Raw genomic sequence first — 18,739 nt, forward strand, 5'->3', positions numbered from 1 at the left:
GGTGGTCATGCAAACATTACAAGTCACTGATCGGAAGTTGGCAGATATCCTCAAGAGCCAGCTCGAAGACGAAGCCTGTTCCAAGCTAATATCGTATGTTAATAACGGGTGGCCTCCAGTTAAGAGGAAAGTTCCACCGAGTTGCCAGGTATACTATCCTGCAAGAAACAAATTGACGGTCCAGGAGGGCCTCTTGATGTATAACTGCCGTTTGGTGATACCAGCTTCGAGGCGAAAGGAGATCATGCAAAATATCCATCAAGGTCATCTGGGCATTGTAAAATGTCGTGAACGAGTAAAGCAAGCTGTATGGTGGCCGGGCGTTTCTAAAGAAGTAGGAGACACAGTGAAGAACTGTGAGAAATGCCTTAAAGAAGGATCAAATCGCCACCAGCCGTTGTCTGTCTTCCCGGATCGACCTTGGCAGATCATAGCGATGGGCATTTTCCACTGTGACTCCAAATGATACTTACTAATTTCCGATAACTATTCTCGTTACTTCGAGCTAATTCCGCTTCGAGATCAGTCAACGGTCACGATTATTGAAGCTGCGAAGTCAGTATTCGCCAGATTTGGAATCCCGGAGGTTGTTCGCACGGACAATAACTCACAGTTGACTGCCACCAGGTCAGAGGCTTTTGAACGATTCTCTAAGGACTACGGCTTCCAGTCCACCACCAGCAGTCCTAAAATTTCCCAAAGCAATGGTTTCATAGAGTCGGCGGTCAAGATTGTTGAAAGCCGTATCAAGAAGTCCGATGATGTCTACCTTGGGATGTTGGCGTATCGGTCAACTCCTTTGGCGAATGGCTTTAATCCGGCAGAGCTTCTAATGAATCGCCGTCTTCACACCACTGTTCCGGTGTTATCTTCATCTCTACGGTCGTTGGTACCGCCACGAGAAGTGGTGGTTGAAAGAGAGCAGCGTTCCAAACAGGATCAGAAGTCCAACTATGACCGACGTCATGGCGTAAGAGTCTTACCTGATCTCGTAGAGGGGGACAGAGTTTGGATTGTCGACAAACGTATCGACGGTCGGCTCGTTAGCCATGCCCAGCGTCCAAGGTCGTATGTAGTGGCTACTAATAACGGGGAACTACAACAAAATCGGTTCCACCTGGTACCGTTACCGAAACCACTACCTGGTGGTGATCCGTCTCGGGGTCTCCTTTCAGTCCACTGCCCAGCCCGGTAACTTCTGGTTCCAAGTCACCGGTATCCTGTCGTGGGTCTAAATTAGTTCAACCAGCCAGTCGACCGTCTACGTCAACACCGATGACAACAAAGTCCGGAATAGTAGTCAATCCTCCCGTTCGTTTGAATCTTTAACGATGGGTCGCTAATTTTGGGAAAGGATGTGTAATCACGCTTGTGATAATGTAAAAAAGAATATATTCTTATCAATGTTGTTTTTGTGTAAATAATTTTAGGTTAAATAGCTGTTGTAATAACTTTGATAATCAGTTATCTCATTGAAATCTTAATGTTATGTTAATAAAGCCTGTTCTGGTTTTAATCTGAGTGTAGTTCTACGTAACAGATCCATATGAAACTATGAATTTTTTCAGTTTATTTTCTGAACTTGAACTGTGCTTTAAGACAAATTTGCCCAGATATTCTGTAAGCTCCGCCTTCGTGCGAATAGCAGAGAGCAAATCCTTCAGGCTGACCTGCGCGATGCAAGTGTTGTCGCTTATGTGATAGTATGTGGCGTTCTTTTGTTTACGTGTATTCCTCGTTTGTTCCTTTAAAGATGAATCTTTGTAAGTGTCGAAAACGAGCATAACTTCATCGTAATCTGTGGCCATTTTCTGAAGATTTCCAAGGAACAAGTTCGCCAAATCTCTGCAAGTTTTGATTCGCTCATTTTTCCTCAGCGATTGTACAATAGCCATACCATCTATTAAGAGTACCATATACGAGAAATGATAGTGGGAAGAAGTTCTTTCATATAAATGATCCTTAACAAGAATTTCCAAATCTTTATTTTCATTAAGGGCGACTAATTTTAGCTCTTCTTTCAGCATCGACACAGCCAGGGTTTCCAGTTGCGCACAACATTGCTGGAGACGGACCAACTGACAAAGCCAAAGAGACCTCTTGGAATTGCCCCAAACTCGAAGATTCAAATACATTCTTTAAGGTCCAATTCTGGCCTTTTTCTTGCAACAATTAGGAAACGCTGTAAGAGATCCCGTTCCTCGGTTATCTTAACAATTTTTCCCCCAAAGCGGACTGTTCGAGTGGCATTGCTGGTCTTGAAGGTTTTTAATTTAATTTTTTTCATTGGAGCCCAAACGCTTAGTAACCCTTCGTTGAGACGTTCAACTACGAACTCCTCAAATTTCTTTTGTTCCAAATTATCTCTTTCGAGAATATCCAAAGCGAAGTTTTCTTCGACAACTTTGTGAGTCAATAGGTTGTGAAGATCATCTTTTCCGCTTTTATATGGATCCCCGTGGTTTCTACACACCTCTCGAAGCTTCTTGACATTCTGGGATATTATATTTCCCTTAGTTTATGATGTTTCGTTCTCTTCTCGCATTGATTTATACCAAATAGTGTTTTGAAGTCATCGGTCATGTGGGATAGCGAAGGAGAACTTGTGAAATACCGATCAAAAGCTTCTTTGTTTTGGGTTATTCCAACTATTCCACCGTTGACTTTTACACGACGGTTTTCATGCTCAATTCCGTAGTCTGGTACGATTGACGTAAGCGGTACACAACTTTTAGTTACATAAATATAACCTTTATCAAGCTCTCGCCATAAAGTGGGTTTCTTTTCTTTGGTCTCTTCCATTGTATGTAGGTATAGAGGCAACACACGTGCATAATTTAAGTGATCGTGCACAAATAAGTACTTGATAAGGCTATACTCAGGACCGGCTTGTTTTGCGTTATCTTTATCTCTGCGTATCTTTTTCTAAAGTGTTTCAATACTTTAAAGATATAAACTGTTATATAAGACGTGTAAAGGGTGAATGAAAATAAAAAAGCTCTCGACTAACTCATTTCAAATGGGTATACGAATACGTTAAATTACATTCCGTTATACAAATATATATACTTGACGTTCAATAGCTTTCCAAAATGTAAATATAGGTAGTAAAATACTACAAAAACCTCTTACTCGACGTTCAATACGTTAAAATAGATTTCAATACGCAAATATAGGTGGAAAAATACTACAAAAACACCTTAACTTGGCGTTCAATACGTTAAAATACTTTTCCGATACGCAAATATAGGTAGAAAGATACTATTTAAACATCTAAATTCTAGTTTAAATCGGATAAAATATATTTCGGATATGCCAATACATAGAAAAATACTACAAAAACTAAACTCTACTTTTAATGCAACAAAATACAATTCCGATATTCAAATATTTAAAAATACTTAATTAATGTACTAATTAAAATACGTTTAAAAGAACCTTTATAAACACGAATTCATCCAATAGTTAAACATAGATTCCAGATTAGATGGTGTATGTATGATGGGTAAGACTCTTGTTAGAAAGATAAATTCTGCTTTTAATACGTTAAAATACATTTCCAATATGCAAATATAGGTAGAAAAATACTACTTAAATCCCTTTTTAAATTTGATAAAATACATTTCCGATATTAAAATAGGTAGAACACTATAAAAATTCCTTTTCCTACTTTTATTACGGCAACACACAACTCTGATACACAAATATATACAGAAAATACTAAAAAAATCTTTACTCTACGTTCGATACGTTAAAATACAATTCCGATACACAAATATAGATAAAGAAATACTACAAAATGTAAAAAGGTAGAAAAATACTACACATTAACCATTATGAATTTAAGCTTACAACATCCTTCACGTAGAGTAAAACATATAAGTTCAGAGTTAACTTGTTTCCTCGTTTTCTATATCTCATGTGTTTTAAATAATGTATGGAATAAGTTAAGAATGTATTGAAATGGTGTATGTTAAAACGTCGTAGAATAAAGAGTAAAACATATGTTCAGAGTCGGCTTGATTACTAAAGAGAATAACACAGACGTTTCCGGTGTAGTAACGTACGTAGGAAGAAAAATACTACAAAATCTCTATACTCTACCTTCAATACGTTAAATTACATTCCCATATGTAAATATAGGAGGAAAAACACTACAAAAACCTCTTTTCTTGGCGTTCAATATGTTAAAATAGATTTCTGAAATGCAAATATATGTAGTAAATACTACAAAAGCCTCTTACTCTACGTTCGATACGTTAAAATAATGACATGCCTCCGATCGAAGAGTCCAATATCTGAAATATATTTTATCCGATTTAAAAAATGATAATAACGAACTCCAAAATGGAGTTGTTGGAAGAAAAATAATCGAAAAAAGTGGGTCCATAAAAGTTTATTTTAATATAATTTATTCATAAATTTGGTTTTGAAGTACAAATAAGAGTAGTAACCATTTAGTTATTAACAAAGTTAAAGTTTTATCAATAAGTAAGTGTTGATCTATATAAAGTATATTTGTAATATTTAGGTAATGTAGTAATTCCACCTACGTGACTTCGGTATAAAGGCGTTTAATGATATTAAAATGAAATTTAAAATTATTCCTACCTATTCTATTTAACTTTGTGACGTAGTATACTATTTTTTAAATTTAAATTTTCTTATTTACAACACTATGTAATCCTCATTTAACGTCTTAAAATTTGGGGCGACAAAGTTTATTTTAATATAATTTATTTATAAATATTTTTTGAAGTGCAAACCAGAATAGTAACCTAAGTCTACACACAAAAACATCTTTACTCTACTTTAAATCAATCAAATTTATTTCCGATGTATAAATAGGTGGAAACATATTGCAAAAAATCTCTTTTTCTACTTTTAATATTAAGACATTATTTTATCGTTCATTGCTTTTTTTATGAAATAAGCCTCAGATATATCTAGTTCGTTGCGGGTATTACAGTGTTTTTTAAGGATAATAGAGTCGAAGTTTATTACATGGTTAGTTTCGGTGGCATGGGTTGCGAGAGCAGATTTTTCTAGTCTTTTATGTTTGACGTCAGCGTTACAAGACTTTGAAGTACACTCTGTTTGAAAAGTCTTCGACAGCTGAAATTTTTGCCCTCTTTTTAATTCTGCTAAAAAACTATAATAGATAGCTCGATGAAACCAATTGCAACTTTTATTTATTTTCCAATATCTTTCGTTATTTATCGGTTTCGTCCGCCAAAAATTAATAGTTTGGCGGGAACCGTCGAAACTCATTTTTGACAACTGTTTAAATATTGGTTCTACGGCACTGACTCACGCGTTTTTGAATTCACAATGGTCGATTCATATTTAGAAAGTGGAAAAATTATCCCTCTACAACCAACGGTTGAGAAGTTATAGCGTTTCCAAACTTTCCTCGAAACTAGGAAACACCTAAAATTCATCAAGCGATTATAAATAACGCAACTTCGATGACAATTTGGAAACGCGATAACTTCTCAACCGTTGGTTGTAGAGGGATAATTTTTCCACTTTCTAAATATGAACCGACCATTGTGAATTCAAAAACGCGCGAGTCAGTGCCGTAGAACCAATATTTAAACAGTTGTCAAAAATGAGTTTCGACGGTTCCCGCCAAACTATTAATTTTTGGCGGACGAAACCGATAAATAACGAAAGATATTGGAAAATAAATAAAAGTTGCAATTGGTTTCATCGAGCTATCTATTATAGTTTTCTAGCAGAATTAAAAAGAGGGCAAAAATTTCAGCTGTCGAAGACTTTTCAAACAGAGTGTACTCTGACAGCGTGTTCTCTTCCGAGTCATCGCTTAACATAAACCATTAAATCGTTATTTCTTAGCGCTTTGCCGTTAGCTACGTCTAGATCAGATTGTCCTTATCAGTTTATAACAGATGCCTCTGATGTGGGGCTCGGGGATATGTTGTCGCAGGATCAAGTAGGCGAGGAGGTGACTATTTCATATACTAGTCGTGTTTTCCAACCGGCTGAAAAAAAATATTCCGTTACTGAAAAGGAATACTTGGCTGTAGTGTGGGCGCTTAAGAGTTATACCCATTTTTTTAGAGGGTACGGATTTTAAAGTACTAACGGATCATCATGCTTTGCGCTGGCTTCAAAATTTGAAGGATCCCCAGGGCAGCTTAGTTCATTGGGCTTTAGAACTGCAAGATCTCCATCCGACCATGGAGCATAAGAAAGGGAGTACCAATGTGGTAGTTGATGCGTTGTTCCGCTGTTCAGTACCAACCTCCGCAACCGCGTCAGAAACCTTGTGTCGTGTCAAGGGTTTGTGTCCACTTCCGCAGTTTTCGTTTGCGCACGTTCCCAATTGCGCGTTTTCCATTTGCGGAATTGCTATTTGCGCAGCTTCCCATTTGCGCAGTTTGTCATTTGCGCAATTTACCATTTGCGCGCTTTTTCCCGATTGCGCGGTTTTCTCGTTTGCGCAGTTTCCCGTTTGCGCGGTTTCCCCGTTTGCGCGATTTTCCTGTTGCGCAGATTTGTTATTTGAACGGTTTTCCTATTTGCGGGGATTTTTATGACGTAAATATTCACTATTAATCCTTTTTCCTAGAAAAAGGGTTATTTCTGGCAGGTAAATTTTAACATTACCTTGTTTACCATCCAGCTGCGCTGCTAGTGTTTGTTTAATGTCCGGTTGGGCTGTAAATACCAAAAAAAAAAAATAGGTTTTTCTTAATTAAAATAGCATTCGTTGAATTAGTCTCTTGGGAAAATATATATAGTCCAACAGCGACTCGAAGCTTCCCGGCCTTTTGGCTAAGATCATAGTGTAGTAACTGTTTACTGACAGTTCCAGCTTTAAGGACGATTTTAATGATGGCCATACCTCTTAAAAAATTGTAGGCGGCACAATAAAAACGATACAATAAAAAATGATAAAAAATAAAAACGATGTTTAAAATCTAAAATAAACAGGAATTAAAAAATGTTTCAATTTCAGATAAAAATGCTGCTAATACCTTAGCACCACTTTTAAAATGGCTTCTGTCGTAGGACAATATACGTCCTCTGTAGTAGAACACCTATATGAAAACGGTGCCTACGCGCCTGCGGCGCGCCCGGCTCACCTAACCGTTGAAATGGCCTCCAATATAGGACAGTAAGCGTCCTGTATTTCGTAGGAATGGCCTCTGTCATAGGACAGTTACGTCCTATGTGAGAGGAAAATACCAAGATATTTCGTTAGAATGGCTTCTGTCGTAGAACACCTCCTATATGAAAACGGTGCCTACGCTCCTGGCTAACCTAACCGTTAAAAAATATTCTTTCTGACCCCTAGGAAACATGCAGTGCAATTAAAAAAGTGCATTTTTGGTGGAAGGCACTAAATTTAAATAGCAGCCAATATACTGTCCTCAATGTTACAGATACTACATTTTCTTTTAGCCTAAAGGCTGAGAAGCTACGATTCGCTTGTCGACCGAAGATTTATTCCCAACAAAATAATTCAACAACCGATATGTCAACTTCAAACAACTTTAAATTATTGGTATGGACAGCGCGACCGGTAATTAAAAATACACCAGCAGCACAGTTGGATGGTAAACAAGGTTACGTTAAAAATAAACTACCTGAAAAAATCTTATTTCAAGGAAAATTGCTTAATATAGAATATTCAGGTCGTGAGAAGCCGCGGAATATAAAAACCTGCGCAAATGGAAAACAGCCCCATTGGGAAACCGCGCAAATGGAAAATCTGCGCAAATGAAAAACCTGCGCAAATGATAAACCGCGCAAATGGAAAATATCTGCGCAAGTGGAAAACTGCGCTTACGGAAAAAGCGCAAATGAAAAACGCGCTAATGGAAAACTGCGGAAATGGGATACTGCGCAAATGAAAAACCGCGAAATTGCATTTGCGGAAATGGGAACTGCGCAATTGGCCCATTACCGTGTCAAGGGGTCTAACCTTCAGGGATTATTATTAGATACAATCGACCTGTGTACTATCCGCAATTTTTTTTACCTACTTTCGATGTTTATCAACCCTTTTCTTTTTCTGTTGAAGAGGTTAGGCAGTAAACAAAGGGAGGATGATCGCGTTGGTGACTTATATTCGTCGTTATTTAGCGCTACTCCTCGGACAGGTGGTGTAAATCCAATCGAATTGCGTCAGTATACTATGTACAATAACTTGTTGTATCGTAATTATGCTCCTACTCTATTACGTGAGCGCGGTCTAATGACGTAAAAGGAACGCTGCTCTTACAAGGACACTACCCGAGGTGATAATCACCGATTTTTTTTAAACTAGGTGGTAACATGAAATTTCCCCACGGGAAAAATTGCAATGGGCATTAGTTTTGCCATGGCAACCGAAAACGTTTTTGTACAAAAGTTCCAAGATTCGAGGTCTTCGGTTTCCAGTTCTCTCATATCAATGATATAAAGGGGAGCCCAGCGAACTTAGTTAAGTTGATCAAGCGCGTGAAAATACAAGCACATATCTTCTAGTGAAGATAGGTGAATATTCCAATTTGCACTTCGACTAGTGTGAATAAAACAAAATAAGTTTAGCACCTGCTTAATGTAGTTTTGTAATCCAAATTTATGGTAGAACACGCCACAATCCACGTGTCGATGAGAGGGATTAGCCTAGCGGCATCTTTCTTAGCGACAGGCACCAACAAACGCTTTGCTCTCAAGATCCACTGTCCTTCAACTCAACAGCCGTGATTGAACTTCCGTCTCCCAAATTTCAATTCGTTGACCCCTGGTCCGCAATCCTTTCACTGGTAAGAATGGCAGCGTCACAAGCCACCTCTCTGCAGTCTTGGTACCACCGCGAAATGGACACTTTTGAAATTTGCAGTTCTTGAGCAGCAAAAATTTGCGGTATATTAAATGTGAAAAAGTAAATTGTCAGAAATATATCTCTTAATAACAATGGAGATTCCTTAAACCATTAATCTGTGTACGGAAAATTTAATGTTTCACTGAATTTTCTTCTTGTTTCGGTACTGCGTAGTACCAGCGACATCTCTATACAAAACGGTTAAGAGTCTAGTAATCTAGGTATAATTGCAATTTTTGGTTTGCATTTCGCAAAATCTAATCATTTCGGCAGAATAGAGTAGTGATAGTGCTTAGAGTGCTACATCACGCAACGTCACCCATGCTTTTTCCTATCCATGTTCCTATTCGCTAACGAAAACTCCGGCAGCGCCCCTATCCACACTGCGTGTAACTGTATAGTGGTGATCAGCATTCAGCAAATAGTGGTGTGCTACTGATGAGATGGTATTATATACGTTTTAACAGCGAATTAGTGTTTTCTTGGTAAGTAGGATTGAATGTAAAGTTTAGACATAATGTTTGGTTCTAATTATAAACTGTCATTAAGATTTGAAGTCCTTTTGGATTTACTTAAAACATTGTTAGAGTAGGCCTTGGAGCAATATTGTTCAAATAAAAGATGACATCTCAAAAAGGTATGCTAACATTTAATTGGTATTCTATTATATTATCCTATTTTAACCTTTATTTATTCCATAATAGTGAATCTCACCATGGTTGAAATTTGGAAATACATTGGGGAAAAGCCAAGAGCCTTAGAAGAAGGAGAACGGATGTTTAGAGAAAGCCCAAAAGGATCAAAATGGGAACAAAATGGAGAAAGTTTCTCGGGCCAAATTTTCGTGGCTTAAAAAAGTACAAGTATTGGAATATGGCCTCTTAATTAACTTAAATAATCCATTTCTAGCTTTTAGTCCAGATGGATTATACATGGAAAATGGAGAGAGAAAATTACTCGAGATTAAGAGTCCTTATGTAGCAAATTTAACTTCTTGAAAATTGGAAAAGACGGAATTTATTTACCAACTAACGATTGTAGAGGCTACTATGCACAAATTCAGCTTGGCCTTTTTTTCTTGTATTCTCCCAATTGCTATCTTTTAATTGATATTCAAAGAGACGAAGATTATTTGAAACAAAACATAGTCAAATTGTGCAATTTTTATTTCAAATTATATTTACCATTACTAGTCAAGAGTAAATGATTTTTAAAACAAAAAGTTCCTATTTTGTACTGTGCCAATTAGTATTATATAAGAAAAGTAAAATGAATTTGATCAATTAATGTTATAAATGAATTATTAATAATTATTTATAATAAAAGATTTTTAAACTTATTTGATAAAAATTAATAAAATAATCATCATCGTCATTAAATAAGATTTAAACTTAGTCATCAAATTTATCATCTGCTAGAATTGGTTTTAGTAAATTTACTAATCCACATATGACCTTCAGAATTTCGTCACAGTAGGGAACTAAATCAAGGTCAAATTTATCATTTAAAATTTTAAATAATTTGATTCTTTGAATGGTTATCTCCACGTGAACACGAGCGGATGCAATTTTTTGATTTTTTACACTTTCTTCCTTACTAAACTGTTATTTTACTCAAAAATGGAGGGATGTGTAGAGCTATGCCATTGGCCGCACATTCATCTTCAATAAGGAAGCCTAAATTTAAGTTGAATGAGTTTTAAAATATTTTTTTAACATATTACACTTTTATGCATACCTTTGCCAACCATAATTCCATCAATAAATTGTTCACAAAGATTTATGACCCCACTCTCAATGGTGACTTCCTTTTCCACCCCAGGGGTCGCTAACGAGCGTGATCATGCCAGAAGGTGAAATTCCAATGAGAATTTTTATTGTGCGAGTTCCTTTATAATGGCTGTAGGTTGCCACTCAGTCGTGAAATGTGTTGGGCTTCATCATAGGTACTTCTGAGCAGTCCAACACAATGCGAGTATTATTAAACTCTTTAAAACATTTAGGAAAGTTACTTCTGATATTTTCCATATCCGGCCAAAAGATAAATTTCTTCAAAACTTCAGCAAGGGCACAAAGGGTTCTTTTGAAATATGTTGAAACTGTTCGATTCGAAATGACAAATAATGAAGCCAAAGCGTCAAATGTCAAATTTGACTTAAGCTTCATTAGGGTTAACAACACCCTATCTTTTACAGGCATTAGAAAATTAGAGAGCTTGCTCTGGTTTTCAAGCCCTAAAACCTCACTTGAAAGGCTTTCAAATAGTTCTTTCCCAATGCCAGTAAGAGACACAAAATCAGCATTTTTCATTCCATTGCTTGAAATTCCAACTCTTGACCCAGCAAAATACTTTCCATGGTCCAACTAAACTTGAACACCAATAGACGCATTCATTACTCTAGATGGTTTGTGAGATTGGTCCTTTCCTTGAGCTTCAGTTGTTACTTCAGATAGCATAGCTAAGTTTGATAATGACAAAACATTATCATTCGGAGCTGGTTCACTTGCGCTTTCAACAACTTTTGGAGCAATGGAATCTGTTATTGGTGATGTTGAACATAGAACTGCTTGATTTAAAATTAAATTTGTGTTATTATTCTATTTATTATTTCACAAAAGTTTACCATAAAATAAGAATACCTTTAGAACGCTTTACGTAACGTTGAGCTCGTTCTTTTAATCTAACTTCGGTTGATTCTTTAATTGGCTTACATGGCAATTTTTGGGAGGGAATGGCGTTACATTTCAAACGTCTTCTTACTCTATTGATGAGTTTTTCGATTAATTTATTTTAAAAAAATTAATGTTATTTGCATCTCACCATTTCTTTCCAAGAAGTCATCATCTGTAAAATGGGCGCTACAAATCTGAGCCCACTTACTAGGCCTTTTCCCCGACTTTATCTTTGTTAACCACACATTTAAAAGTTTCTTACAACTTGGGAATTTAGGAAATGATAATCCTGGCTTTGGTTCTTCACTATTTTCTTCAGTTTTACGTTTTTTAAGCACAGTATTATTGCAAAAAGGGACCGCACAACTTCTCCCACCTCTAGCGTTAATGTGAACCGCCATATTTCTTGGATTTGTTTTGATTTTGATCACCACTATACGCTGGAAAACCAAGCTGCAGGGGTAGCGACGGCAGCGCCACCTATACCCGTTTTGCTAGCGAATAGAGTAGTTTCAGTTCGTAGCTTTGGCAATGGCCGCCATTTTGTGCGGGATTTTTTCTCTACGGGAAAAAGCATAGGTGACGTCGTGTCATGTGATACTGAAATGTATAGATATAAAAACGCGCCAAAAATGGAGGCCATGGCCAAAGCTAAGAGGTGATACTACTCTATTACGCGATAGGCGATCCAATCCAGATAAAGTGAAGAATTCACCTTCGTAAATTTCGCTGTCGTCCGACGATTCACCAGTAGGATCTGTTGGTTCACTAATAGAACCACCTGAAGACAATTTATTTTTATAACACATTGAACTTATTTTCTATATTTAGGTTATTTGGCGCCCAGGGCCAAACTCCTAAATTTGCGCCCCCCCCCCACCTACGCCAGCCCCAATTTCCGCCATAAAATTCCATGTTTTTAAACGAAACCTAATCATTATCAATAAGAAAATAAATATTAATATATTACAATTTAATTGATATATTAAAAAATTTCCAGTTTCCAATATCCGCTTTAATACTTTAGGCGCCTTTTTGGCCACCCCTGGCCGTCGGCGCCCAGGGCGTATGCCCCCTCTCTGTTGTGGGTAAATGTCTAATTGTGGGTAAATATAGAAATTTGAGTAATAATTTGGGTAAATATAGAAATTTGAGTAATAATTTGGGTAAATATAGAAATTTGAGTAATAATTTGGGTAAATATAGAAATTTGAGTAATAATTTGGGTAAATATAGAAATTTGAGTAATAATTTGGGTAAATATAGAAATTTGAGTAATAATTTGGGTAAATATAGAAATTTGAGTAATAATTTGGGTAAATATTTTAATACACGTAAATATCTGAATTCGGGTAAATATCTAAACAACCCTAAGACTAATTTTTATCCAAATCTAAAAAGGTAGGGTGGAAAATTGCAAAACATTTGGTCGATTTGTCGTGTAATGATCCCAAATTTAGAAGTTTACCAAAATTTAGATATTTACAAAATTTAGATATTTACCCAATTTTAAATATTTACCCAATTTTAAATACTTACCCGAATTTAAATTCATACCTAAATTCAATTTAAGTATTTACCAAATTTAGATATTTACCTGAATTAAAATATTTACACAAATTTACATACCTGAAATAAAATATTTACACAAATTTACATACTTACCTGAATTAAAATATTTACACAAATTTAAGTACTTACCCAAATTATTACTCAAATATAAATAATTATCCAAATTTTAATACCCAAATTTTAATACGCAAATTTTGATATTTACCCAAAATTAGACATTTATTCAAAATGAGATCAAGAATGTATTTATTTCTACTCGGGGAGAATGAATATGTCGAGACTATCGACGAACACGTTGAGCCCCTAACCCCGTCACGCTAAGGGGGGGGGGGGAAAGGAGGCGGTCTTATTTTTTGAATCCTTGCAGCAGCGTTAATCGCGTCGAAAAACGTAATTTTTAAGAACCAATGAGATTGCAGTATTATTTGATTTTATTAAAGCGGAGCAGCATACTGGGGGGCCCAACGGGTGGAATTGGAGAAACGCTAAAAATAATCTTGACATATTCATTCTCCCTGAGTATAAATAAATACATTCTTGATGAGATATTTACCCAAAATTAGATATTAACCCAAATTTAACCACCTTTGTTTTAAAAAAATCTTTGAATAATTTCATAATCTTCGATTTTGGGACGTTAATTTCCATAGATAAATATAATATTTTAGTTGTCAAAAACGTCTTTGGTTGCCATGGTAAAACTAAAGCCCATTTTTTCCCTTTGGGGTTTTTAAGTTACATGAAGGTCTACTTAATCCCTGAATTTAAACAAAATCGATGAGTTACACCTCGGGTAGTCTCCTTGTCAGTACCCTACCTACCTGAACGGCACACACTATGGGTTTTAATACCTGGGGTCCCTCAACAAACTTCATCAACCTATAACTTGCATTATTTGCCCTTGTGAATAGAAAATAAAAACTAATTACTACTTTCCCTTCTCCATGAAGTTTCAAACCCCCGCCCTGTGCCACCGAAGTTTTGAGCCCCTTTAATATATTAGTATAAATGTATAGCTGGGAAATAACTTCAGATACTTGTCCAACTGCTCTTTTATTAGCTTAATGTTCAAATGGAAGCACCATTTACGTAAGGCACCAGCATAATGATCAAAATTGACCAGTTCTTGACCAATTGTAATTTCTGAGCCAGTTTTTGGAACACATTTCAAAATAATAAATTTTATTACAATAAGTTCTAAGTGGATTTTGATGAAATTTTCTTATTAGGGCTCTTTGGACTAAAAGAACTGTAATCTCAATTTTTGGAAAGACTCTTAAAGCCATTGTCAATATGTGTAGGGGTTTTCTTAAATTTGTCCCTGCTCCTATTGGCATCAAAACGCATCTCTCAATCAAATTGAAATGAGACATGTAGTTTATGCTCTTTTCTATATAAGAGGAATCTGAAGATTGTTTCATATTTGTCAAGCTCATGATGTTCAATAATCATTTAAATTGTTTGACTTCCAAAATAGTGATGTTTTTATTCTCATATTTAGTTTTTATACTTCTCTGCCAATGATTTTTGGAGAACTTTTAAGGGGGTGAAAGCGCCAAACATTTTAAACAACAGTAAGAACTAAGGAAACTATTTTAAATAAATAACTATAAATAATAAAGCCTCTAATTTTTATCTGGAAAACTGCATGTGCCAAAAGTGTCCATCTCAGTCTGTTCAAGAGATACGCTTTGGTCAAGGTAAAAATTTGTCTTTTTGAAAATTGTGAATTTGGTCCCCATGATCCAAAGAACCCTAGAAACAAAATTTTACCAAAATCCACAAAATAATGCTTGAAAAGTTGGGTCAATCAGATTTGGTACACTTTTGCTTTGGGCAATACTGTATAACAAAAGGGAGGAACAAAACCTAACAGGTCAATTCAAACCACTACTAACTTTTCAATGCATCTTACTGGTTAATAAAAAAATTATTTTTGGTTGATGGACAACAGTTTATTTCGAAGGGTTAAAGAACTAAAGGTGAAATATATTAATAATGTTTTATTACGAACATTGATGCCTTTAATAAGTGACTTTCTGTTAAATAAAATTTTAAAGTAATTGTTTGCTGGGGGAATTTATTGAGAAACAATAATAAGAGTTAGCAGAGGAGTAACCATATCCAACCTTGGATTATTTAAAAAAAAAGTTCCAAAAATGCCCAGATTAGCTAAATAAAGCTGCTATATTGAAAAAATTCTGGCATTGCATTTGAAACATGGATCTGTGAAGGATTTCTCTAAGCTTTGAATTTGTAATTTAAAAAACTTACCATTTGAGTTAGTTCTTTTTATGCAGATTCTTAAGTGTTAATTAAAAGGTTGAAACCATGTATTTCAAATATTAAATTCCAGATTTTGGTGTGGCAGGATTCAGGATGAATAATCCATTGATTCATTAAATAACCGAAAATATAACTTCTTAGAAATTCAAAAAATAAGCCATTACTGACAATTCTCAATTCTTATCTTTAAAACGAAATTATGGTAAAGAAAACAAAAGGGGTTGTAAATTAAAACTATTTTGGGATTTGAGAGTAGGTCCTTACAAAGACCAAAAGTGAAGCTTCGCGAGCACATACAGAACAAGGTCAAAATGACATTACGAGGAATAATGGGTTATGGCCATTAAACCCTCTAAACCAATTTAAGAGCGACCCTACAAATATACCAGGAGGCGATACACGGCAAGCGTTTGATGTAAAACCGTCAATCGAAAAAAGTGAAGGACGGCCAGTGTCGATACCATTCATCGGTTTTAAATGAGCTTTGGAAGAAATGGAAAGTAAAAGTTACTGTATTCTATTTGGAGAAAATTCTGTAGGTACATAAAGGACCTTAATGGGTCAGGGTGTGCAATACCTGGTGGCTTTATAGGGGAGTCGGGGTCCGGCTCTTGTAACCCTCAAAGGCAGTGGCGCACTGGGATATGTTAGCTCTAAGGTGGGGTGGCTGAGTGGTTAGCACTTTAGCCTCGCAGCAAGAGGAGCCGGGTTCGATCCCAGCTAGAGACACTGGGTGAAAATCCAGAACCACTCCTGCGTAGAGTTTGTAAGTTCTCTCTCCACTGGTTAAAGGGGTTTTCCACCGAGATCTTTGGTTTCCTCTTCCCATAAAAACTTGCTGAGGTTAACGGTAATAGTTAGTGTAGGGAGCTGTTGGCTCGCGTGGCATGAAGGGCTTGCCACCACCCTCCTACGCATTGTAACCCGGCCACCTGTTACTTGATCACGCACAAGCAACATTGCTTATGTGGTCGAAGGTGGTGCCTTGGGTATTAACTCTATTTAAAAAAAAAATGGTCCTATCTCCACCTCCGACTTTGGTCAGGTAGGGGCTGGATACTGGGCTTCGGCTCAGGCTAACGGAGAGGGTCCAGGCATCCTGGCCACCTCGGCGGATTGGGTAGCCTGCTGTGGGGCGGGCCTCTGTATGAGGGGACGGCGGTCCTGTTTCCCGGCCTTTTGGAGTCCCACAGGGATCTCCGGTGCCAGCTGTGCCAGGTTACTTGGACTGCTGTGTGCCCGTTGTCCCCCGTTAGGAGCTCTCTCCAAAGGGCTTGGCTCTGTACCTCTGTAGGTGGGGTGCCGGCTGGAGTTGCTATAGCATCCGTTCTCTATCCCACAGCTGTGCGTGAAGTGGCGGGCTGGTCGTCCCATTCTTGCGCCTTTTGTCGGGGATGAGTGGCTTGCGTCGAGGGTGCGACCATCAGTAGAGGGGTTCTGCTACCCATGCTTGTTTTGTCACCTGTCCGGGCTTGTGGATGCTGGCGTAGGGCATTCTGATGAGACCACCGGTGTAGTAGGCTTTTTGATTCGCTTGGAGCACCAGTATATGTACCAAATAACTTCTATAAATATTATGTCTTTTCAATAAAACTGTTTGAGCAAAATTCACCCTTGCAGGATGTCCCTTTAATTTTTTTATTGTACCTATAGATGTAACTAAATTTGTTACAGTGTAGGTCTGTATGGATAGTTCCTATATTTGCGTTAAATTTTCCAAACACAATTTTTGTTGTTAAACATTTATGTTAGAGTTACTTTGGCATTTTATACTGCATTACTTATGTTTCACTCAGTTATATACTTAGGAGCTTGTTTGTTTTTGACATATGTAGTACACATTTTGGCCGCGTGATGGTGCCACCAGTTAGGTAGTGGGTATATAACAGCCAGCAGAGGCAGATAAACGAAAACAATCTCATAGCCGCTTGCCCACTTAACCTGGTCTCCTGCTTTAACCGAGTTCGTTTATAATTAAAAATTACTATTTTAATTATTCAATTATTACCGTCATAAAAACAATCCACACTACAAATTGGCAATCGCGGTGTAACCGATCTAAGGCCAGCAAACCTAGGTTCAAAGTAGGAAATAAATAAGACCTCGAAACACATCTTATGGAAGTCAAGGTTTATTTTAATCTTTCAACATCCACTTTTTTAAAGCAAGATAACAATAAAATATAACATTAGGTTTCGAGATATGATTATTTCTTAATAGATTTAAATGATATTTATATAAATTATTAAGATTGTAGAGAAATATAACACACCAAAGTGTGAAGGGTCATGTTGACTAAACAAAAATTACCCAGGGATAACTCGGTAGTCAATGTTAACAAATGACGCACAGGTCAGAAATGGAACTTAAGAGTGTTGCCTAGTAAAAAGGACAACGTGTAGGGGAACGGGAGATCAAGGTTTGACCGCGGAGTTCTTGTTCCACCAAACCGAATTAAAGAAAACATTCTCAAAAGATTATCTTGTAAAAGTCTTTATTTTAACCAGCCGATAAAGTACACCATTTAAACAGTATAGAGACCTTCGGAGAGTGAAATGACTATTCAGATCCAACCGTCAAAAGTGACCGCCGACCTCCTTGATATGTCCTTATATAGCTTCAAAAGCCCTCCGCAGACCGTTGAACCCGAGATAAGCCATCTCTCCACATGTGGTTCAACTATAATAAATACAGCCACCAAGGCTTCCCGACATATCTCCCGTTACAAACGTATTGGCGACTGGAACCTAGCTACTCCAGGCTGGTCTACCTTGATGTTCTGCTGCTTTCTCCCACTCTACTCAATATATATATATATATATCTGTTAGCGACCCGAGCGCCTCCTATACTTGAAAATGGTGACGTTATGTCAACGGCCAATCATGCAGTGGTGAGATAGATAAGAATGTAGGTAAAGCTAATGTAGAAAAGTAGGAATGTCCCAACTGTTTCAGCGGTTGTGCAACTTCTTCAAGGGTATTCAGCAATGTTCTCAGAGTCAATAAAACAATCCGTGAAACCTGGGTTCTACATTACCAAACTCTAGTAAGTCACTGACAGCTCGCTTTACTTTATTTGAAAAATCTCACACACTCTTCTTGGGTTTCAGTCATCTTCTCCAAAGTACAAGTTGCAAGTGTACGTGGGCTCTAGGGGTACCGTTTAATAAAAACTCTGGTTATTATGGATAACACAGGCTTTTATTTCTAAATAACTATGTTTAACATACAATGAGAGCATATAAATACAACGTTGCTTGAGTTGAGCGTTGAATCAGTCTGCCAGCTCCTCTTATACTGGATCATTCCCGCCAAACCGGGTAGCCATGTGGCCCCCTCCTGTGGCCAGAGATCTCCCTGAAAACAACCA

At 37.0% G+C, this 18,739-nt stretch overlaps 1 long non-coding RNA gene across 1 annotated transcript; it reads left to right on the top strand.

The window, feature by feature from the left end:
* The first annotated feature begins 9,258 nt into the window (after positions 1 to 9,258).
* Positions 9,259 to 9,655, top strand: LOC149966637 (uncharacterized). Its single transcript, XR_016480328.1, has 3 exons — positions 9,259 to 9,324; positions 9,389 to 9,476; positions 9,544 to 9,655. It is a non-coding gene; the product is annotated as an uncharacterized LOC149966637 (long non-coding RNA).
* The last annotated feature ends 9,084 nt before the right edge of the window (positions 9,656 to 18,739 follow it).

This window comes from Leiobunum rupestre, chromosome 1, assembly GCF_980474605.1.
Source record: "Leiobunum rupestre chromosome 1, qqLeiRupe1.1.hap1, whole genome shotgun sequence".
NCBI classification, from domain to species: domain Eukaryota; kingdom Metazoa; phylum Arthropoda; class Arachnida; order Opiliones; family Sclerosomatidae; genus Leiobunum; species Leiobunum rupestre.